Source organism: Pyrgilauda ruficollis, unplaced genomic scaffold, assembly GCF_017590135.1.
Source record: "Pyrgilauda ruficollis isolate IOZ18807 unplaced genomic scaffold, ASM1759013v1 scaffold27, whole genome shotgun sequence".
NCBI lineage: Eukaryota > Metazoa > Chordata > Aves > Passeriformes > Passeridae > Pyrgilauda > Pyrgilauda ruficollis.
In genome coordinates this window covers 8,329,376-8,353,162 of record NW_024524044.1, presented here as the reverse complement: position 1 = coordinate 8,353,162, position 23,787 = coordinate 8,329,376, and the positions used below count along the sequence as shown (strand labels likewise).

The 23,787-nt window shown below is 41.1% G+C and overlaps 1 protein-coding gene across 1 annotated transcript in view; it reads right to left on the bottom strand.

Annotated features, from left to right (window-relative positions):
* Positions 1–23,787, bottom strand: part of PLXNB2 (plexin B2) — a 241,864-nt gene that overhangs the window by 149,972 nt on the left and 68,105 nt on the right. Inside the window, exon 2 of the mRNA XM_041471550.1 lies at positions 20,698–20,885. The gene's annotated coding sequence lies outside the window, so the exon portion shown is untranslated. The remainder of the gene's footprint in view (positions 1–20,697; positions 20,886–23,787) is intronic.

Here is a 23,787-nt window from a genome sequence, read left to right as displayed (position 1 = left end):
CTTAACTTGATTAATTAAATTGATGCCTACACTTCCCACCCCCTTTCCTTCCCAGTCACTCCTGGTATGCTGTATCTACATTACATGCTAATAGAACAAGATTATCTATTTAGAGGATTGTTTACCTAACAGTTTATTTCCATCTTCCACAAAATATGAGGGATCTTGCTAAGAAATTCAGAAGGGACCAGACATAGAAGACATGTGGCTTGGCATTCTACAAAATTTGCTTCAGTCTTCTGGCAATCTCTCTTCTGACACTCCCCCACCCCACTTCCTGTATATTTTACTGGAAAGGGTTCTTCTAAAGAGTTGGCATCTACAAATCTAGCTATTAGACATTACTCCAAGGAAGTGAGGCTCATTTCTCTTGCAGGCAAAACATTTCTAATTTTTCCCTGGCTAGTTGTATGCAGGCAGAAAGGTGGAAGAAAAAATACTTTTGTTTTTTTGCCACCTCTGAACTCTCATAGATGGACTTGTCCACAAATAATATTCATGGAGTTTGTGAGCATAAGCTTTTGGCTGCACCATGAACTGGCAAGGGTCGCTCTAATCTGGGTTAAGCAATTTACGGCTCTTTAGCCTGTGAGATAGTGAGGACTGTAGGTATAAAATTATTTAACTGGAGTATTTACTCCTGACTAACCTATGTGCCTTGGTAGCTAAATATTTTCTTTGTCATCCATAAAATTAAAAAAAAAAAAATCATACCTTGATGAAGAAAGCCTACTTTGATAAAGGCTGTTCATCTGGGCAATAATATTCTAATTTACAATGACACCATGTTTTGACAATACATACTCATAAAAACATCTAAATATTTCTGCATTCTGATCTAGTACAATAAATTCTTCTAACTCCTCAAAGGTGGATCTGAAAGATCAACAAAGTTTTTCTGCTTACTTTAATGAATTCCTATAAATAATGAAGGCAGCTTACCCCTGTGTGCTCTGGAGGGACTGTCATCCATCAAGCCAATAATATCTCGTCAAGCAACTTTCAGACATTAAATTAAATTCTCTTTGGAAAGAGAATCATCAGATTTTGTATCTCCTCTCTTGTAAGAAACATGGCATCTCCACCACTGATCAGCAAAGGAGTTGACAGGAAAATATTCTCTCTGCCATTCAGTATTGTTAGTAGAGCAGCAGAGAGGAGAATCATGGGTTTGCATAGGCAAAAAACTATCCACAAATCCCCTGGTAGAACTGAGATGCAAAGCAACTGTGAAAAACAGAGAAGATTGATACTGAGAGCTTACAGTTAGTGAGTTTTAGGGACAAAGCTCCCCATTCCCCAAGGGCTCTAATAAGACACTCAAATGGCATAAGTAATGCATTGAGATGCTGCATAAAATCACAATATTTTTGAAAAGTGAAAAGGTGTCCTCTCTCAAGGGATACTCAAGTAAAGATATTATGCATTTCATTTTAAAAATATGCAATATGCAGGTACTGTTCAAATACATAGCTGGCTAACAACAAATTAGTTTATTAACCTGGGACAAAACATTCTTTTTTTTTACATTCTCTTTCTCAAATCTTTACTTTTCCAAATTCCCAAAAAACAAAACTAAACCCAGGAAATACCTCCCCCCACCTCCCCCACACACTTTCTCAGTCTTTCAAGTTGTCTTGTGAAGAAGCAATATATGGATTTCTTTTCCAGTTACCCCTTTCAAAGTCACAAGTTTAATTTCAGGGCAATCTCCCTTTAAATTAAAGCCTGCACACAGGGCTGCACATACTAGAAAAGACTGACAGGTATTTTGGTGTATTTCTTTAAAAACAGTAAGAAAAAATTTATACCCACCATTTTTTATTAGTGTTTATAAAGTCAAATGGAAGCACTTATGTTTTAATAATATGCAATAAAAAGAACATCGTTTTCCAATGACTAGTCTAAATTAGCAACACTGCTGAACGCTAAATGCATAAATATTTTATTCCAAAACACTTACATAGCCTGTGGTTTATAGCTCAAGTAAGCTGCACATTTACAGTTGACCTGTGATGATCAAACCACAGTACGTTAATTCTGAAATATATTTAATACTATTTCTACTTTCAGAAGTACTTACAATACTATTTTACAAAATAAAAAATAAAAATATGTTCCATCTTACCCATACATCTGTGATCATGAGGGTGGCTTTGAAGTCCAGCATTACACATTTCTCTTTCAAGTACTGTTAGAAATAATTTGTTCTTACTTTTTGCATCAGCAATTGCAGTAGGTTTCTATCAATCCTTGGATGACAAACTACAACTTAGAATCAGGACACCTGAAAGCAGGCTTAGGACACTGAATTGATGCACTGTGTTTTAGAGGATTCTATTTCGCAGCAAAGCCCACGTAATTATTAAAAAGAGCTAACTTTCATGGTATGCATTCAGTATGAGTTGGACAAGAATTCAGACTACTGCTTTAAATCCAAATAAATTTGGAACAATCATTTGACTCTCAGGTTTCCACCAACATCAAATTCTCAGCCCCAGGATTAATGGGATCACAAGAACGCCAAGGACTTTTTGATTCTTTCAAAGCCTTCCTCCTTCTCTATTGGAGGAATTCTGTGGTTTTCAGAGGAGATGGTAAATGATTCACAAAGTCCCCAAAACAGAAATAAATACAGTAACACCGATTCAGATGTTCTCTTTTCAGGAAGGTGGTTCTTTTTTGCTACTCAGGGCTCAGTCTTACGAATGTTTAACAAAGTCCTGGCTCTCCTCCCTCTCACACAGTGTGACAGCTTCAGTACTAAAATGCTAAGAGGTATCCACCTTTCCTACGTGGAAGTATAAGAGAAAGGTGTCCTTTCTCTTCTGAGTAGTTTTGAGTACTCATTTTGATCCACAAACATTTGGACTCACCAAGTAAGTTTTAGTAATATTACAGAAGATATAAAAATATATAATCACACATATTTAAGGACTGCTCACAATGCTTTTACAGTCAAGGTTTTTTTAATATCCAAAAATGTGTTTTAAAGTATGATATTTAATCTCTAATGTGGAAGGGTAGGGTGGCAGGAGGAACCTCACTTCATGGCTTAACATTTAACCTCAGAATGCAGTTAAAAATATATGGAAGCAGATAATTTATCAGAACACTTGTCTGCATTCCAAGGCTGCCTTCCAAAACATCATTTCATTAGTGTGTTATTCTGGGGGAAGAAATCACTGTAAGTCTTAAAAGAAAGCTTCAGATTTTTTTGACATTAGCTTGCTCAGCTAATGAGCTAACATTCCCTTTCAATTAATTCTCTAATTTGCCCAGGAGTTAGCAGATATATACATCTTAATATTACCTGAGACGCCTTTCAAATTATTCCTTTCAAATTATTCCTGTGTATATATTTTTTTAATCCTTTTTGAGCCAGTGACTAAAAGTTGTTTTTAACCACGTCTTGCCCTTTCATCTAGTTTAAATATAACCAGCTTCAAAATAAACTTACCCAACAGACCCATCCTCCTACTTCAATAGATGCAGCTCTGAAGCTAACAAGGGCCACGGCAAATTATTAACACTAGGCTGATCACTGCATATAAAAACTGATGTAAGGCTGTGTTTACATCCTCAAAGGTGTGGTTACTTAACGGGAGAGAAGGGCACTGAAGAACAAGAAGAGCAAACACCTTAAGCCCTGGGGTGGGGAATAGTTAGGCCATGATCAGAGAGAGGAAAATAAAAAAAAGGGAAGAGCTTGGAGGGAGCAGGGCTGGGATGCAGAAGGCATCCAGAATAACAAGATCCTGCAGGAGGAGGTTGCAAGGAGGAGTCAAGCAGCCCAGAAAACCACAAAGTCCCATCCCAGCTGGAGGTGGTCCCTGACACTAGGTGTTGTCCACGCAGGCTGTTTCTCTGCTCCCAGTCACGGCTGGGCTCCTCTCCCCATCTCTCCCTCCGTGTTCTCTGACACTGGAGAGGAGCCGAGGGCAGTCAGGGTTGTCCCTGATCTGAGGCTTGCTCTGGGGAGTGGCTCACACAGAGACCCCGTCCCTGCCCACACAGCACTCGCTGCAGAGCCCCTTTCTGACAGCCAGCTGCCTCCTATATGCATAGATTATTTTTTTTTACACCTATGCAGTTGGTCCAAAATATATTAATTTGACATTGAAGTAGGTTCCAATTCCCAACAAGGGCTGTCCTGCTCAAGGCTTCAGAGTCCTCTCTACTCCAATGCTCCAGAGAGATTGTTGACTCTACAGCAACATTATATCATACCTAGCAAGTTTAAAACAAACCCAGATGTCCCTGAAAGGATACATGATTTATGTGCATTAACAGCCTTAGAAATACATTTTAAAAGCAGGCAGGATCCCACAGATGCCTAGAAGTCCTCCTGCCTCTCAGCTATGCTCCAATTTTGGAGCTATGGAGCAAATGTTCAGAGTTGCAACCATCGACAGGAAGCTTCACCCACACATTCTCCCTGACAGACAGAACTGTATTCAAAATCAACACCCCAGAAGCACAACCAGCAGGTTATACCAGTTGTATTTATCATCCACAACTGTGCTGCCACAGCCTAAACTAATCATGCAGAAAAGCATTTACTCCTGCAGCTTCAAAAGTCAGCTCAGGCTCCAAATTTTAAAGAAAGCATTTTGATCCTCCTAACTTCCCTCTCCATCTGAGACATCCTGAATGCACTGTAGACTCATGAACATATTTAGCCCAGATTCCTTTGTCCTTCATTCTTAATACATGTAACCCACAAAGAGTCTGTGCCCTAACTTTTCCAGCTGCTCTGGATGCTCAGAGGGAAGCAGCAGGTTTAAGGAAGTAGGAGGCAAGAGCACGCCATTCTGAACAATAAGAATTGCACAACCTTATCAACTCATATCTTCTAGAGATGGCTGCATAACATGCTGCAATTTTGGTTTTACTACTGGCAAACAAATGCACCTCAACCTGAAAACAGTCTCTCTTGTTTGTACAGTATGTTTACCTCATTACGTCAATTAAAATAATCTTGACCTGCCAAGAATCTCAAGGTGCCCATAAGCATGCAACCCCCAAATTTTTGGTACAATTTTTGAATGCCACTGTTAAGCTACCAGCTGCTAACATATGCAACAAAGTATCTCACTTGTTAATGTTAAAGGAGCAGTAGAAACATGTCATCTTAAAGGAAAGCTTAAAACATTAAATACATTGCTTAAAACATTAAATATATTGAGACTATCTGTTGGGTTCCTAAGATTTACTGGGGTTTTAAGAACCTTTCATTGAGTAATCAGCCCTCTCTTGGGCTGGAAAAAAAAGAGCTCTCTCACAAGCCAAGTAACTTCTCTTGTTCATTTGTAACAAAAAAGATATACAATGTGAAATGCTGAGCATCATCAGAACAAAAAACAAGCTCAGGAAGAATTGTATCCACTTATCTTTAGAGGCCTAAAGATTTTCAGTAGCTTCACACTAACTCAAGAGATTTTTCTCCTTCTGCCTCTTGTTTGCTAGCCTGACTTCCATTTTTAATGTTCTCCTCCTGCACCATATTCTATCCTTTTATAACTGTGCACAGGGTGGTATCCCGTCTCTTTCTGCCTCTACTCCTTACTGGATGAAGCAAACTTAGCAGCTGCCTCTGGGTGACGAGGAAAAGTAGCCCCAGCCTGTCCTACCACCATCCACATTTTCTTTTCCTGTACATGGAAACCCATCCATCAGCTCATCATAATGTGGTTTTACTTCTGGTAGTGTGCAGCTGCTTCAGGATTTGGGGTACAATCCCTCAGGGGAGTTTCTACAGCAATATTTTACAAAAGCCTTGCTACCATTCTTTTTTTATTATGATTTTTCTTTTCATGAGCTTCCTTACCTTCTTCTGTGTAAGTAAACAAATAAACACATCAAAGATAAACAGACACTGCAGATACAAGAGAATACTAGCCTTAGATGACTACTTTGATAAAACTAAATTGGACTGCCCACCACAAGAATACAAATTTTGAATTACAAATTGAAAGACATAGTAAATTATTGATTTCTTGATATATGGAGAAGAAATAAACAAGGTGGTCTGCAGGTCTATAAAGAATTGCTTTTCATGTAATTCTATATATTCTCCTTTGCTCTCACTTTCCATATCCAAGCGAACAAAACAACGACAGCTGAACTGAATTAGTGAGCATCCAAAAATATCCAGCCCATCTTTCTTAAAAACACAGAGGGATGTTTCTAGTTTGCCAAAAAAGAAGCAGTATTTTTAATACTGCAGTCCTCAAACAAACTGCCTCTTGACTGTCTGAATTACAAACTACTGTCTTAGGGAGATAAAACAAAGAATATGTGAATATACAGCCGTGGATAGAATGAGCAACATGGGAATCAGTTGGCAGCCATATCTATACTGTCCCTCATCATATTTTAACTAATTTTTATTCAAACCAATGGCCTGTAAAGTCAAGAGGATTTTGCCAGAGTAAAATCTCAGTGTCTAGCATGGGATTTGTTAGGTTATTTTGTTTTGTTTTACATAAAACTTTTCCTACTTTTTGCAATTTTTGAGTCATCTGCAGGTATTTTTACCTTCTAAGACCAAGCTGAAATTTTTCCATGGCATTAGGGGCAGAGGAGACAGCAATGGTAAACCTCATGTTGAGGAATTCAAGGGAAACCAAAAATTTGGAAGCACTAGTCATGCTGGAATCCATATAAGAATATCAGAAGACATGCTCTCATATGGTGTCAGGGTCCAGAGGACACATATTTGAAATACTGAGCCTAGTCATTTATTTACAACAAAAACGTAGCCAAAGCCAAGTTTCAAAAAACTGCAGGAATCTTAACTGTTGCAGACTTATCTGTGAGCCAGCACAATGCATGCCTAGGCCATATAATGAGTATTTACAAGAGCAAAAATCTTTTCCATCCTCTTCAAAGGGAGTTAGACATCACGTATGAGTGGTTTAAACTGGAAGAAGTCCATGCATAAAGAAGGGAGAACTTTACGGTTGGCCACGATCATGGGACTTCCCTCTTGCAGGAGAGGATTAAAATAGAACCACCTAGACAAGCAACTACAATGTGTAGCATTTGGAGATACCTTCTCACGGATAATACATGCAAATAATTAAGCAAGAGACTTTGTTGTTTCTATACTGTGATTATTTGTGGTTTTAAATGCCTGGGTGGTGTTTGGAAACTATGGGCAAAAGGTAACTTGGTAGAATGACAAAACAGATTTGGATTTTGAGGTAGGGCAGGGCATTAAAATAAAGTGACATCTTCCTACCATATAAAGGTAGATATGTTTTGAGAGAGAAAAAAACAATTACAGTGCTGTAGGCTGAACTAAAGAAGCATTTGTCTCTCTCTTTTTTTTTTTTTAAACAAACAAAACACCTCCAACCATTGCATCTTGGTCTGTTCTGTTTTGTTGCCTGCCCAAACACACTTAAAAAAGACAAGGAAGCCATTGAAGGGCCATACAAGGCTCACTGGGTAGCAAGGCAGGAAAGGTGAAACAATGGCCAGTGCTTAGAAGCCTCCCTTCCAACAAATTAGCTGGGTTTATAGCTCTGAAGGACACCTCTCGACGATCCTGATGGCAGGGCTATTTGCCAAGCCTGGGGAAATACGTTCAAAGGACAGCAGCATTTCAAGAGTAGGAAGCACTGAGTAAGTTCAGAATCACTGCCCTGTGCCTCCAGGAAAACAAGCCGGCTGGCTTGGAGCACCAGCATAGGAAAAGCTGCACCATCTGATAAAGAAGCATGAGCAAGTCAGATGGGTCTGAAATACAGGCAGATACATCCCTTTTTGCTCTGCTGAATACGATTTTGCAAGTGAATCAGTGATAGTTTTTGGAAGGACTTTTCCACTCACTCCAGCCAGCTGCTGAATGAGACTCAAAGAGAAAGCTGGACAGGTACCCACCCATGAGACCGGGGGGCCCCCGGGGAGAGCCCAGCAGGCTGCCCCCACAGGCTGCTGCACTGGAGGATGCATTTGGGCAGAGAGGACAAAACGCCCCACTTTATGCAGTATCCAGCAGGAGCCTGAGAGAAGGAAGGTATGCAAATGGTCCGGGAAACCGTTTCCTTTCAAAAGTGAAAAGCCACAGATCAAAGCTTACTTTTTCTGCTATTACCCTGTATCAAAAAATATGCCTGCAATCATGAGTCAGAGACCTTTAAATAATGTATTATAGCCCCATCTATTTCGGAAAGTGCATTTCGGTACTAAATGAACTAAGATATTATCTTCATATATATATATGTGTGTGTGCGTATATGTATTTTATAGATATAAATCACTACTTGATGTATAATGAATTAAAATAAAACACATGCAATGCATCTTTGGAAAGCTTCCATCTGAAACACAACTGAAAAAGCTAAGAATATTTAGTTAGTAAAGAAAATGAATAAAATTAAATCATAAACAATATAGGCCCAAGCACATCAATTTACCTTGTGAAAATTCACAAGCTAATAAAAGAAAATACATTTTGAAAAGAAAATACAGTGCATGAGTGACTGACACTGTCATCAAGACCATTAAATCAACACAAGGCAGACAAAGACCAGACGATGCTGGCAGGAATTAAATCAAAAGCACCAGTCTGATTAGAGGACTGAAATTCAGATATAAGTGGGGCTTTGGACAAGTTCTTTCTTCAAGGGGTAGCTGGAGTGGTACAGTACTACCACTGCCCCCCAACACTTGCCACGCTGGCTCAGCACAGCCCACAGAGGAAGTCCACTAAAGTCCTGTGCCTTTCCCACAAGAGAATTTCTTTGCTGCATCAAAGGAACTATCTCCTGTTACTGTAATTCTTGGGCACAGGAGTTGATTGGAGTTATCCAGTGAAGCTCACACCACCGTGGATGGGAGCAGACCCATCACAGGAGGACAGCTATGGCTCAGCTGTTCTGCCCGGCCAGTTCTGCCTGCCCACACCAATGTCCTCCCACAGCTCAGCTGCTCATGGAGTGGACACGGAGCTTTAGCCTAATGCACACTTTTCCCTACTGCCTGCTGCAGGATACCATGTCTTTTCATATAAAAATAGTATGCAGTGCTGTATGAGACTAAACATAGGTGGAAAACTGCACGATATGGGAGGGGAAAAATCCTTTATAACATATTACAGGTGCAGAAATTGTTACTGTCCTAAACATTTTCCATCCTTGCCTTCTGTGCAAAGCTTGAGACCATCTTGAGGATAAACAACTTTTCAGAAGGCCACCACCAGCCCTTAATAAAATTCATGGAAGGCAGAAGTCAAAATTATTTTGATCTTAAATAGTACATCCCATTTTCTGCTTTATAGTGAGAATAAAAAATACGTGAAATATAAGATAGTCTAAAAACGTCAATTTGGACTGAGTTCCCCAAGCATAGCAGGGAAAAGGCTAATGTTAGAGAAGAATAATCTGCTTACTACGTGTATTGGTAAAGCTTTTCTGGCACTACTGTGCAAGAGTTCTAAGGAAAGGGATATGAACAGCTTATTTTTGAAGTACTTCACTAAAAAAAAAATCAGCTTCAGTTTGAATATTCAAACTTTAAAGCAATCTTTTTACAGCCAAGCTTGCCTCCAAGAAATAAAAAACAGACAGGGTAGGGGGAGGAGAAAGGACCTCACAGATCAACTTTGCCATGTGAACTGGAGGCACAAGCTAAATAGTTTTTGGTACCTATTTATTTGTAAATAGAAACATGGGAGAAGAGACACAGGTCCTTGCTCAGCTGTTTCATTGCTGAAACCAAAATGCTGGAATTTTTTCCTATTTTTTCCCTTTGCACAGCAACAGCATTGCAAATAGCTGTCACAGGGAGCCAACCAACCTCTATCGGCTGAGAAAACCAGGAACTTGGAGAATGCAGTTACTTTCCTCCAAGGTGAAGAGCACAAGGGCTGCAGTGGATAATACTCCGAAGTGTTCATTTTTCCTCTGCTGATTATGAAGAAAGCCTGGATTCTTCAGTTTCTACTGTACTTGTATTTTCACCAAGAAGCGTTTCATTCCATTCATGAAGAAAAACAAGCAAAGCTCTCAGCTCCCAAACTGGAACAGTCTTGTCAAAGAATTTAACACATTAGACTGTCAAGATTCAGGAGACTTGATGTGAAAGAACACAACTAGGCAGAGATGACAAAAGGGTAGTTTGACAGCTTATTGACTGAGAATGGCTTTCACACCAGGAGGAAAAGAATAAACATAATTTTTTTGCATGCCAGATATATGAAACATGCACTAATATAAGTAACCATACAGATGGCTGACTCTATGGCAGACCTTACAGATAACTGCAGGGTAAAAAATAAGTTTTAAGCCATAAAACGCACTTTAAGCATTCGGCCATCATCTAAAGATCACGAGGCAGATGGAAAAGTTGGAGACCAAGGATAAGATTTTGAATGCAGAGTCCAGAGAGTAAAGTCCCTCTGAAAAGGCTTGGAGCCCTACTGCTTCTTACTTCCCTAATGATGCAATTTGGCTTAACAAAACCAATTCTGTCTCCTCAGAAGCTCTGCTTCTGTTACGGCATGATACATGCCATGACATAATCAATTCTCTGTTCTGTTCTAAACTCAAAAAATAGATTTGTGTTAGCCTATACAGTTTCCAGAAAGTTACACTCGGTCAAGCTCTACACAGTAGAAATGTCCCTGTTCTGAAGTGCTCTGCTAAATTTTTATCCATCCTCTTCCTGGCTTCTTACTGTTCCTGCCTTTCTGTTATGAATTGCTGTTTTCTGATGTGTCAGACAAATTGAATATATGTCATGCAGAAAGGCAGATTGCTTTTATTTGCTCTCCTGTCCAGCTGTAACCAATCCCTCTGTCACTCTTCTAAATATTCTCCTTCCATTTTAAATCTTGCTACAGCATTTGTGTTGCTCTTAGTGATGTGTGAAATTCTCTCACTCCCTTCTCCTTACCAGCCCCTGGCTACATGCATTCATGCAAAGTAGAAATGTTGACATAAGGTACAGGATGGAGAGGAGTGTAATCAGGGTCCGAGAATGCCACCTCAAGCCTGCTAGTCCATGAGGAACTTAAATTACAAGATTTACAAGGGGTGCACTGGTTGATCTGAGAAACTGGATGCTGCCTGCTGCTTCAAAAACCCCCCCAAATTACTGTTTTTTCAGTAGGGATGCATAGTCCATTTATAGACACACATAACACTTTGGTGGCCCATGACCCAGGCTAAAACTAAACTAAACTAGAAAGTGAATTAATACAAACCATTTTGCATCAAGACTCAAAGGTCTGCAATTAAAAAGAAGGGATTTTTTTCTCTACAGTTTGCCAATACTTTTTGGCAGTTATGAACAAAGAGCCACCCTTAAACAGAGTGTTTGGATAGCATCTTTAAGCAGGCTCTTTCATTCCTTTTTGGGAACCTGAACAACAGCAACCATGATAAAAGCAACTTCAAGTCACAATAAATACATTGCTCCCATTTAATTCATGTTTTCTCAATACAATTGGTGTGTAAGAGGTCAGAGGAAAAGAAATTTATATACTAGAATGATCATGCTGTCAGGTAGCACATTAAAAACATTTTCTATGACTGTTCCACAATAATAAAAAATGTTTCCATAAATACATAAGCAACAAAAGAAGGGCTAAGGAGAATCTCCACCCTTTACTGGAAGTGGGGGGAAGCATAGCGACAAAGGATGAGGAAAAGGTTGAGGTACTTAGTGCTATCTTTGCCTCAGTCTTCAATAGTAAGACCAGCTGTTCTTTGGGTACCAAACCCCCTGAACCCAGAGGCAGGGATGGGGAGTAGAATGAAGGCCCTGTAATCCAGGAGGACTGGGCAGTGACCTGCTACACCACTTACACACACAGGTCTGTGGGGCTGGATAGGATCCACCCAAGGGATCCACTGAGGGAGCTGGCAGAACTGCTCACTGAGCCACTTTCCATCATTTACCAGCTAACCAGGGAGCTCCCAGCTGACTGGAAAGTACAGATGGGCTGAGATGGGATTGGCAGAATTGCACCAACCAATTGAAACAAATACAGTCTTTTTAGCTTTATCTAAGCTTAGCTGCACCATTTCAATTTGCAAACACCACCTTGAAAGTATTATCAAAGACACTTGTCTAGTACACTATTTTCCTTATAACCAAACCTCTCTTTCTCTCTCTCATTCCCTCACCTCTAAATACAGTATAAAAGTATAAAACCCTTAGAGGTGGAAACAACAAAGGAAAGTCACAGGTGAAAGAAATCTTCCTAATACACACTGTAATGCTACCATCCAGAGCACAGCAACCACAGCTAAACATGGGTTTTTGTTCAAGATTAACAAAACTCCAATGAATGTTTCTTTTCTTTATCAGCACTAAAAATATTCCAACATCCTCATGTCAGCAGTTACACATTTTCAAAAGAGAGATCTATTAGGCTTGTTTATGATCACCAAAAAATAATTCTGCAATATTTTGCTTTCCAGATGCCCTCCCCCAAACAGCAACCACAAGCACTGCTGATATCTTTAATTTTTTGAAAAGGTTGTCCAAACAAACATGGAAATCAGTTTTCATTCAAATGTTCAATGAACTTAAGAGTTAGTTACAAAGGTCTTTCTTCATGAAGTAGTTTTTTTTCTTTTCAGGTTGAACATATTCTTTTGTATTTAAATTGGATAGTAGTCACGGTTTGGTTTGGTTTTCAAAACATGTTTCTAATCCAACCACTAAATAAAAAAATAAATCCAGAACTGAGCTGTAGCTAAGTGTGAGCATATGTAAAACTGAGCACAATGAGACCATGCAGGGCACTGTTGATCTTGGACACTCAAAGGAATTTTATTCAAAGTTCAATGATCTTCAGCAGTGACTCCCTTAACCTCTTAATTTTCTGTGTTACCTCAGGACATGCAAAATGAAAAAAAAAAAACCAAAAAAACTGAGTCTCAACTCAACTTGTTCAATAGCTCCCAGATAAGTTTTTCCACTTCTTCTCTTAAACTGACAAAATCTAGTGAACTGGGGAAAAGAGAGGGACTACAGGGAAGGAATAGCTTTCTTCAGGGATTATTCTAAGCTCATCAGCACTCTAATGTAGTCCTTTCTTGGGACAGAAAATCCATTCAGAATGTAAATCTATCAAATATGGGAGTATATAAAAGACAACGAGAGCACTGTGGGGTAAAAGAAAGGAAAAAAAGTAACAGTGAATGTTGCCAGCAGTCCCTATTTGCACCAGTGTCCTTGCTAAGGGGCTGCCACTGAAGAGGAAGTTAGGCACCATGTACTGCCCATCACCAATATATAACAACACCTGTGTGGCACCTACTTGGGGCCAAAATCAAACCTAAGACTGGCGCAGGAAGGCTCTCCACTGCAGCACCATTCTCCACAGTCCTTCCTCTTTCAAAACCAAGTTTAAGCAGTATGAACAGAGGTGCTGTCAGCCAGCTAGACACGTTAACAAACGGTATGGTAATCACCTACATATTAAAGGGGGAAGTTGAAGCCAAGATTTTACAGTATGATTAATGGTTTCTGGATGTACAGTTCAAGGTACTGTGAAGAAATGCTGAGTTCAGCTTCTGGAGAAAAAAAAAAAAAAAAAAAAAATCAGGCTCCTCTAACATCCCTTAAGCTAAACCAGCTTTGGGTTCCCCAACCACTGTTTTGGGATACTTGCCATGAGGGCCTTGAGAGAACTACCTTCTACCTTGGGAAATTAATTAAGCTGCAATACATCACATTTAAAAGCCCGTGTCCTTGCTTCAGGTTGCACTTCGATCTTTGCTCAGCCAGCCTCTGGGGTGGGGTGAAGGTGCATTCAGAGATGGGAAAAATAAAAGGTCTTTCCTGAGGGCCTGGACGGGTGAGTGAGTTTCCATGAGGTAAGCGAGGGTGTGAGCCCATGGGCGTGCTGCAATGGCCCCAGTGCCTGCTCGTCCCCACGGGGCCCACAGGGCACCCTGCTGCCAGCAGAGCACGCACACACACACACTCACACAGACAGAGACAGACACAGACAGAGACACACAGAGACACAGACACGACACAGACACACACTCATACACGCACTCACACACACACACACACAGACAAACACTCAAACACACTCACACCCAGACACACACACATACACACACACACTCTCACACACTCACACACACACACACACAGACAAACACTCAAACACACTCACACCCAGACACACACACATTCACACACACGTTCACACACTCACACACACATTCATACACACTCACAGTCAGACACACACACATTCACACACACACCCTCACACATTCACACACACACACAGACAAACACTCTACACACTCACACTCAGACACACACATTCACACACACACACATTCATACACACTCACATACACACACTTTCACACACACACACACACATTCACACACACACGCTCACACACAGACAACATTCACACACACACTCACACACACATTCATACACACTCACACTCACACACACATTCATACACACACACACACACACACATTCACACACACACGGTGGGACCATCCCTGCTCACTCTGCAGCTCCAGCCCACGCTGCCTCAGCGCGCACGCAGCCACTGCCACAGCTCAGCAGGCGCAGGGGGCTGGCTGCCCACCCCAGCCCCAGCCCCAGGCAGTGCTGTGGGGAGACTCTCCACCCAAGAGGGGAGCGAGCACGTGGGGGAGAGCAGGGGGCTCATCTGGAGGGGGGGCTTGGCCTGCCGGGGCTGTGTGACACCAGGCAGACATGGGCAGTGTAGGTCAGCTGATTTGCTGGTGGTGACTGTGAGGAATGGGGTCCAAAACCACCTGAGAGCATTTGGCTTTGGGCTAGGTCACTGTATGCCTCTCACACAGCGATGATCACTCAAACATCAATCAAATCTTGTTCACTTTGAGACACAACAGCTACAGCTTGGTATTCACAGAGGTCTCTCTGCTCTCCATCTCTGCTTCCCAAACCTGAGACTGTCCTTTGCTCACCTTCAGAGCAGCTCTGCTCTCCAAGCATGCAGTATGGGAGGCCACCAGGGCCTTCTGGCTGAACACCCAACGGAGCAGCTGCCCGCCAGCAGCAATCCAGGGGCACTGCACTGACCTCCACTTCCTTTGCTTCCTTGATGGGCTGGGACTCTGAAAGAGTTGAGGAACACCTAGCATGTGCTTGTGGAAGGGGCAGACATAAAACCAGGTCTATTTTCATACAAGGCTAAAGATAAATCAGCAGAAAGGACATCTGAACACTGTGATGAGTCTCCATGCAAAGGCAGCTGAATCCCTGCTGAAAGGGGATTTCAGGGAACTTATGACAGCAAGGAATAATTGTCTCAGTCCACTGAGCTTCAAGTCTCCCCCTCTCCTGACATCTAATATACCCCTCAAAATTGATCTCTGTGTGTGTAGGGGCCACATCAGATAAACACACTGTTTAGCTGCTCCTGGGGATACTTCTGCAACAAAAAGATTAAAACAGCAAGAAACTCAGATCACCTCTGTTCTGGCATTGCCTGAATACCAGAAGGCAGCTGGAGAAGATGCTTCCTTTGTCTTCATATTTAACTGCTTGTAGATCTTGGATGTGTTTATGGCTCAGCCTGAAACACCTGAAAATGCCTGTGTACTAGGCACACTGGACTCATTCAGCAGAGCCCAGTTTTATGAGTGAGATGAAGCTCAGCCTTCTTTCTACACTCACAGAAGACACACATTCAGGCTTAAAAAAAAAAAAAATCCTTCTTTTGCTAACCAAAGACACTAATAAAATGGCACTGGCAGACTGTTCTCTTCCCTTACATAATTTTCCATGCAGAAAATATTTTATGTACCCGCTGAATTCTTTCTTTCATGCTACTCTGTTAAGCTTTTGATTAGAAGACAAAAAAATATTCTTGCAATAGCTGTTTCCATGTACAGGTGGGTCAAGAATCTTCTTCATAGCCACAATACCTACATAGTGCAACTATCCACCAAAGAGAAACATAAATTCCATGGAGTTACTGCAGCAGCATTGAAGTGCATAAAATGCCAAACCATACAGAAAGTTAATAGATTTGTTTATGGACTAGACAAGGTTTAATTAAACCAGGCAGCTCTGAAGAACAGTAAATCCTCTCTCTTTTTGTCTTCCCCCCCCCCCCCCCCCCCCCTTTCTTTTCTAGAGTATCTTTCTCCTAGTGGCTTTTCTCTTCCTAATAATCCCATCACAAATGACAGATATGTTATCAGTCATCACTGGGATTTGACACATTCTTAATACCTGTCATGACAGCTCTGAAGTCTGCATGCTACTCCATTGTATTCCAAAGCATTTGCAGGAGGTAATGGACACATCAAATACAAGTCAATGGCTCTGCTTTATTGAACAGCTGAAGGCTTGCAATATAGAAGGAGATATTTAAAAAAAAGCCTAATTGTGATTATTCAAAATCACAGACATAGCAATTAAATATAAAACCGTATATAATGTGGCAGTGGATTGCTGTCCCCAAACAGAGTCTCTCCTGGTACCTTGGGTCTCTATTTTACTTTAATAGAGAACCTAATGCAGAAATGAGGTGCGAGTCATGGCTAGAACCAGAGTCAACATCAAACACCTGAAATGATACAAGGACAGTGGGATTGTGAAGTGTGTCACTCACAGCACCTGCCAATACTGCCAAGGAGTAAATGTGAGTGCAGCAGAACATGAGTTTGAGAAGTGTCTCCCTGATGGGGACACAAGGAAAAGACAGCATCTTACCACTGAGCAATAAGGACAAGGAACACCAACTAACAGGTTTTGTATGAGTCCATTGCTAATGCCTGTTGATCTCTGTGGACCTCTTAACACAGGTAGTTTTGTTTTCTTTTGTTCAAGCCCTCAAAAGAGCTGCAACAGATACAGAAACCCGCAGGAAAAAATCAATACAGAGCTCTCCAAGCAGATAAATTTTATTTTGATCAAATTCTAGTATTATTTCAGGTGACTCTGCTCATCTGTGTGTAATACTTTTCAGGCACAAAAAAAAAGAAAAAAAAGTTTACTGTAACATTTCTTCCAAGCCTTAAACTTGCAAAAGCTTCTCTCAGTTGAGCCCAGCTGCTGCAAAGCATCATATAGCTACAGTCTCTGCCAACAGCATATGAGCTGCATGACAGCAGTGTGCTCTGCCATTAGTAAATGCAATGGCTTGTTGTTCTCAATTCATTTACAATTTTGCACAAAAGCAGAAAAAAACCCACCCCCAACAAAAACAAAAACCCCACACAGATTAGAGACAAAGCAGTCCTGTGTAACTCAAGGCCCTTTCAGCAAGGCGATAAAGCCAAGGCAGAATTGTGAGCTGGAGTCAAAAGGAAGTGTCCCATTGACATAATGAGCTTTGGAGCAGGTCTGCCGGGAAGAAGACAGGCAAAACACATTCAGCCACCTAAGTGATTTCATGTCCTCTGGATAATATTAGTTAACGAGTATGCTGTGGTTTAAGAATCTTGAGGCATTGTTTGCATGTACAAGAAATGGATGAGCAAACTGGGATTCCTTACAATGCAATTTTATTTAGGAGAGATGCAAGAGTAAATTTTGCACCAATCAAGCACTTGGGAACAACGTGATGGTATTTACAGGGGTGGGAATATTCTCAGGATGCAGCAAATCCTATTCCAGGGATCTAAAGCACTGCAATAACAGCACTGGTCGAGTGTAAGCTCATCTATCCAGCTGAAGCACTTTGAAAAAAGCTGAAAGGTGAAGTTTACTTTAGTAGGCTTCTCACCAGATCAGATACTGCCTGTTCTTGAGTGGCCAGTGTGAAAACATAGCACAAACGAACATGGTATCACATTTTCTGATGATGATCTTACACCAGGGCCAATTACAGATTAAATATGTACTGTGAGCTGAGCTTAGGTTGCATGGAGGCAAAATCATGGCAGCACAGCCCCACTGAGAAGTCTCCCAGCAAATATTCCTGTCTGGCTTCGGTCCAAGGAGCATTACTGCATCTCCTGCTGCCTACACTCCCCAGTTATTCCTTTCATACACTCTCTCAGCTGTAAGCAAATCAACATGCCAATCCCTTGGGACACATGGCTTAGCTTATACTTAAGACTTGCCATTCGGCTTTGTGCTTTGGACATTGATTTCCATTGTCTCAGCTATCACGCAACAAAAGGGCATTTAATTGCTGTCTCATTTCGTCTGGGGGAGAAGAGGAGAACAACTTTTTCCAGGCCTGATTGATGGCAGCCATTAGCACCTCCTAGCACAATACTGACTTACTAGAAGCAGGATTTACATGTGAAGTTCAGCGCCACACAAGTGAATCAGATTTGCAGCTATGCTTACTTGAACAACTTCAGAGACAAAATCTTCACATGAAATGAATTTGCAGAAATGCTTACACTGGCCACCTATTTAAAGAGAAAACTACAAAGATTAAGGAGGTTTGTTGAGACCTCCTAGAAACAAAAGAAAGTTCAGCAGAGATCTCACAGTTTTTGTTTCACTTGTCAAGTGCTCTACCATGTAGGTGCTTTAACGGTTGTAAAAGAAAAAAAAAAAAAAACAAACCCCAAAAACACCCAATCAACATGATTTACACTTATTTACATACATTTAACATTAGGAAACACCTCATATCCACTAGGCATCAAAATTCCCACTTACATACTAAGAAAGGCAGTGCTGAAGAATCCCATAAACTGTTTTCCCTTTTTCATGTGAGCATTTCTATTTTCTTTGTGATGGAGGAAAGAAGATAATTAATATCCACATTTAATATCCTCCATGTTCTGGAGAGCAATAAGCCACATGCCTTGGTGTTCAAGCCAAACTGCTGATAGTGGATTTTTAGTACTCGTCTCATTTTATTAAAAAGCAAAAGGATGCAAATCCTTTTTTCAAAGAAACAACTAGATTAGTGAAGGCTTCTTGAAATAGCACCTTTAATCAGTCCTGTTATGTGAAACTTGCAGTAATTTCAGTAAAATTTGATGTAGTTTGATGCAGCTTATCAAAACATTTAATAATTGCAAAATATAAGATCAAGCACCTTTTGAACACCAGACTTTCCAGTCAGACATAGAAACGAGCTGAGGCACTAGATATTATCAGACACACCTTTTTACATTTTTTGGAAGATGTACCACAGGAGAGGCAGATTGAGAAAAGCTGACTTTCAGCAAGGCAATGATGTACAGCCAAACACGCAAGCACTGATGTTGTCTCAGCTGTGGGAGCACTAACCCTGGCCAGGCAGAGGCTTTCTGAAACCATGCTAGCTATACCCACAAAAAACCACTTCTGACTACTTTCAGAACATATGCTCTGTTGTTCACATAATTGGTTTAAAATTCCACAGCAAAATTACTCTGCAATTACTTGCTTTCAGTGAGTCCACTTCTTACATTCGCATCCCCCACAGGACCCACCTTTGTTCCTCAGTGATACTCATCCTGCCTGATGTGCATTTCTAAATAAGCTTAAATAGTGGCTATTTCTGTGTTATTTCATGCTTTTTCCTACTTTTTGAAAAATCATGATTTTAGGTACATAAATGAGTGTGTGGCGGCAGAATGCACATTTTTGGTTTATAACAGCTGTTTTCACTTTTATTCATTCTGTAGCACATATGCATGGAAAACTGTATTTTGATTCTTCCTTTCCCCATTTGTTTTTAAGGGAAAATAAAACTTAAAACACAGAAGCATCCAAAAACAATCAAACAACACCCCCCCAAAAAACCAAACCAAAACAAAAAACTACTAAAAAACCTAAACAAAACCCCTCCCAAACTGGCATGAGGTCAGATATTAAACACTAGAACACACTTGTTTCCTTAACTTGGCTCTTCCTAAATTTTGTTTTCCCCTCCCACTGTTTCCTTTCTCTTTGGTGCCGGGCAGGAGACATGTGTTTCCCTTGCTGGAAAGGCTGAGTGTTATATTCCAAAAAGTTCAGTCTATGGACAGTCATTACTGGTAACTGTGAGGAAGGTGGCTCACAGGATCCCAGTCTCTCCTTCCCCTCCAGGCTTGTGCCAGACTGGAACAAGAGCTCTCAGTGGCAGCGCCTCCAGGAGCATCACAAGCACCAAGAAAGCTGCCAAAATGGATTTAAACCACTTTGCAGCTGAAGAACAGACCGAGAACCATGTTTGTGCAACCCATTTATCAATCTTGCTTCAGATCTCTTTGGCCACTAGAGAATAAAGAAGAAGGTTTTACATGCTGGTTTCTGAGAAGCCAAGCCAACACACGCTAATCCATGTGAACAGATCCTGCAAAAGAAGCTGATCAAATCTCTCCGATCATCCTCAGAGTCACAGTCAAACCCACACACCTTCGAGATTCAGGTCAGCCACACAGCTGCTCAGCATCCCCTGGGAGACTCAGAATGTGAGTGCAAAATTAGGGCAAGCACAGCAGTAGGCTGCAGCGTGTTGCTGGCAGAGGCACAAACCTGCTCCTCTACCCAGCACACCATCTATAAATAGGTTTATGAATACAGAACCTCTGCCAAGCTATTCTTGCTTTTTTTCTCCCCCTTTGCTAATTTTTAATGCCTCTTGCAAGACTGACTCCTAGAAGTTTTATCTCCATTAGTAGTAATAAACACTTATTAAATGCTCCAGCAACGTCTGAAAGTCTTGATAAATAGCAATACATTTGTCTAGAAAACCAGAATATGATTTTGCATTTAGAAAACTCTATTGTATTAAAAAAAAAAAAAGAGCTTACCTGAAAACAGAAAATTCACATGAAAAATCTGTGTGCACTCCACAGCTTGGGAAACAAGAACCCACTTCTTCTGGCACTTCAAGAGGAGACAAGGCGGTGTCAGTGCTTGCTCTTGTTCAGCTGTGCTCCTGGGGGTAGCAGCTGAGCCCCAGAGCTGAGCCCTGGGCTGTGCCCCTCACTCTTCGCACCTGGAACAAGAAGAGAGGCGCTCAGCTCCCTCGGCACAGGAGCAGCACGGCATTCCACAGCCCGGGCACAGCGAGGGATGCCTACCCTGCCCCACTGCTGCACACTCAACACAGCCCCAGAGAAGGGCAAACTCAGCACAGCTGCCATTGGTGATAAGCAGGGCTCTCTGCTCCTCTGCACCACAGGTGCCCTCTCAAGATACCCCGGGGACACGCAAAGCTCTCTACAGAGCATCCTAACTCTCCTTCGGAGGGACCACTTTTCTAGATAACAGTAGCCCCATAAAAAACCTGCTAAAGCCCAGACTATAACAAGAACACTTTATGGTAAGAATTTTGTTTTGAGCTGCCAGTTTTTGGGTGACCAAACCAGCCAGGACTAATTTCTAACAGGGACATTAACCAAGGACTCAAATTACCTTGTACTTTCATCTGGTATCATTCTCTTGCAACTCTGTTTTTTCCCCTTCCCTCTCAACCCTCACATATTTCACCATCCATTTTCAAGGATGGATGACTAAATGAAGCCTTTTATTAAGGCTCAATTTTCAAAAGCAATGTCACCTTCCAGTTTCCCTTTGCTTCAGAAATTAGCTTCTAGGGGCATTTTCTTGAAAAGCCTACATCTATACTTATTTAAACTTTCTGGGGAATAATTGAGTATGGAAAGTAAGGTTTAGCCTGATTAAATTTTTATTTCCATCTAAAAATAAAAGGAAATGCATAGGAAAGCTTGAGTTTCCCTATTTTTTTTTTAAACTTCTGAAAGATGAAGACAAGGGAGACGTATTACAATAAATTCTTTTCTTTTCAGAATTCCCAAGAAACTTACGACCATGTTCTTAAGTTTGGAGGTATGTAGAGTTGACTGCTAAATACTTGATACGTTCTGAGCTAGCTGCCTGAGCTAGCTGACCTTACTGGCCCCGATTTGAGCCATAGGACTGCACGACCTCTGGGGCTCCCTTCCAAACCCAGTTATCCTATTATTTTTTCCAAAAGGAATGAAGACTAGTCTGTGCTTTTCAGAAACATAGCCAATCTTTTTTTTCATGTTTGCGACCACTTTTACTGGATGCATCTTCTCCAACAAGGAACCTTTCAACAGCCAAAATCTATACTCATTTTATACAGGAAAACTCTAAGTTATTTCAATTCCAAATTATCAGAAGTACCTTGTCACACAAACAGAAAGGATTTAATGCATTTAGGTAAAACTAGCCTGGTAAGAAAACTAGGAATGAATCCTAAGTCCTCCACTAGGTAACACTAAAGAAGGAACTGGGGGTAAAAGACAGTGGCGGGTATTTCCTCTAGAAGAAACTCCAACTTTACAGTAATACATTTTCTAGCTGGGATTCTAAAGGCAGGACAGTATTTTTTAAACCAGCTCTCACGTCACATGGCTGTCAGTCCTGTCTGCAGTGAAAGCAGTGGATTCCCGTGCACAGTCCGCAGCTCTCCCTGCCAGCAGCACCCTCCAGTCACACCTCCCCGTGCCACGGCCCAGGGTCACACACAAGCCCCATCTCCTGTGGATCATCACACGGCCACTTCCCAGCCCTCCAGCTGCCTCCATCGTGGCCGTGCGTCAAACCTTTTAGCTGGCCATCACGTTTACTCCACAGTAAAAAGCTGACTTCAAAGAGTGTCTTGGAAGATAAACATTCTGAGGCTTTCTTCCCCTCCAAAATTCTTAAACATGTGTGTTTCTTTATTAATACTAAAAAAAAAAACCCCTTGTGCAATGCAGCAAGATCTTTTTCTGTTTCTCTGTGTACCTGCTCTCAGCAGAGAGGAATAGAGACATTATTTAATAGATAAGATATTCAGGGAATAAAGTACAGGAATGCCAGTCCTAAAATATCATAAGGACAAGATATTAAAATAAAAAATAAAAATACTTTCTCCATCATTAAGGTGAAGGAATGTCATACAGGGCTGGAAATTTCTCCTCAAATCTAAGTGAGGCTTATTCCTGTTGCTCTGACACTTCTGTCATGGCTGTCTTCTCCCTTCCCCTTCTCCAAGGGGGAAATGCCTTCTCCCTTAATCCCAGCAACACACTAGCCATCAGACTCTGTCACTGCTTCTGCTGCAAGGGAAGGCTGAGACAAGAAACGGGTAATCCCCTCAGAAAACCACTCACATGGGTCTACCCAGCAAGTGGATACATATTCTTTCTTCTCTCATTTTTCAAGAATCACAGGTTCTTCTCTATTCTGTTAAAATTATTTCAAATAAATTAACACCATGACCACTTTTAAAGTTGAGCCTTAGCCTCAAACAGATTCTAAAAGAGACTGTTGTTAGATATGAAGAGCTTTTTCTTCAGCATGCCCATAGTTTGCTTCAAAGCTCATTGTTTAAATAGGAACAGTTGACATGCAAAGTCAAATTTAAGGATCCTGGGAATAGCTGTGCATGAGGGGCAGCTGGCAGGCAGGTCTACTGAAAGGATGCAGTTCTGCACATGAAGTCACAAGAGTAAGATTCCTAATTATATGCAGTAACCAAGGCATGGAAGAAAAACCAGTTCATCAGTTAGCATCCAGCAGCACAGTGAGGAAGCTTTGTTCTCTTCTCTGGAAAGAGGACAGTCGATACTGCTCATATCAAAGCCTGGATCCACAGCCCTCCAGGCTTAATTAGAAAATCATGAAGAGTACAAAATGGCATTGGATACAAAAATGATCATTTTTCAAGTAAATTTAGTGGAGTGAGCACTCTTACATTTACAATTCACACTCCCTTATCCACCCTTTTTTCCTCGTTAATGATACAGAGTTGGCTGCAGATGCAACAAAACCTGTCAGCAACTGCAGGGTGTCCTAAAGCAAGTCTTGCCTATTATTCCAGCTGTATAGATGAAGGTCGCTGACACTGCTAACACCTCTGACAT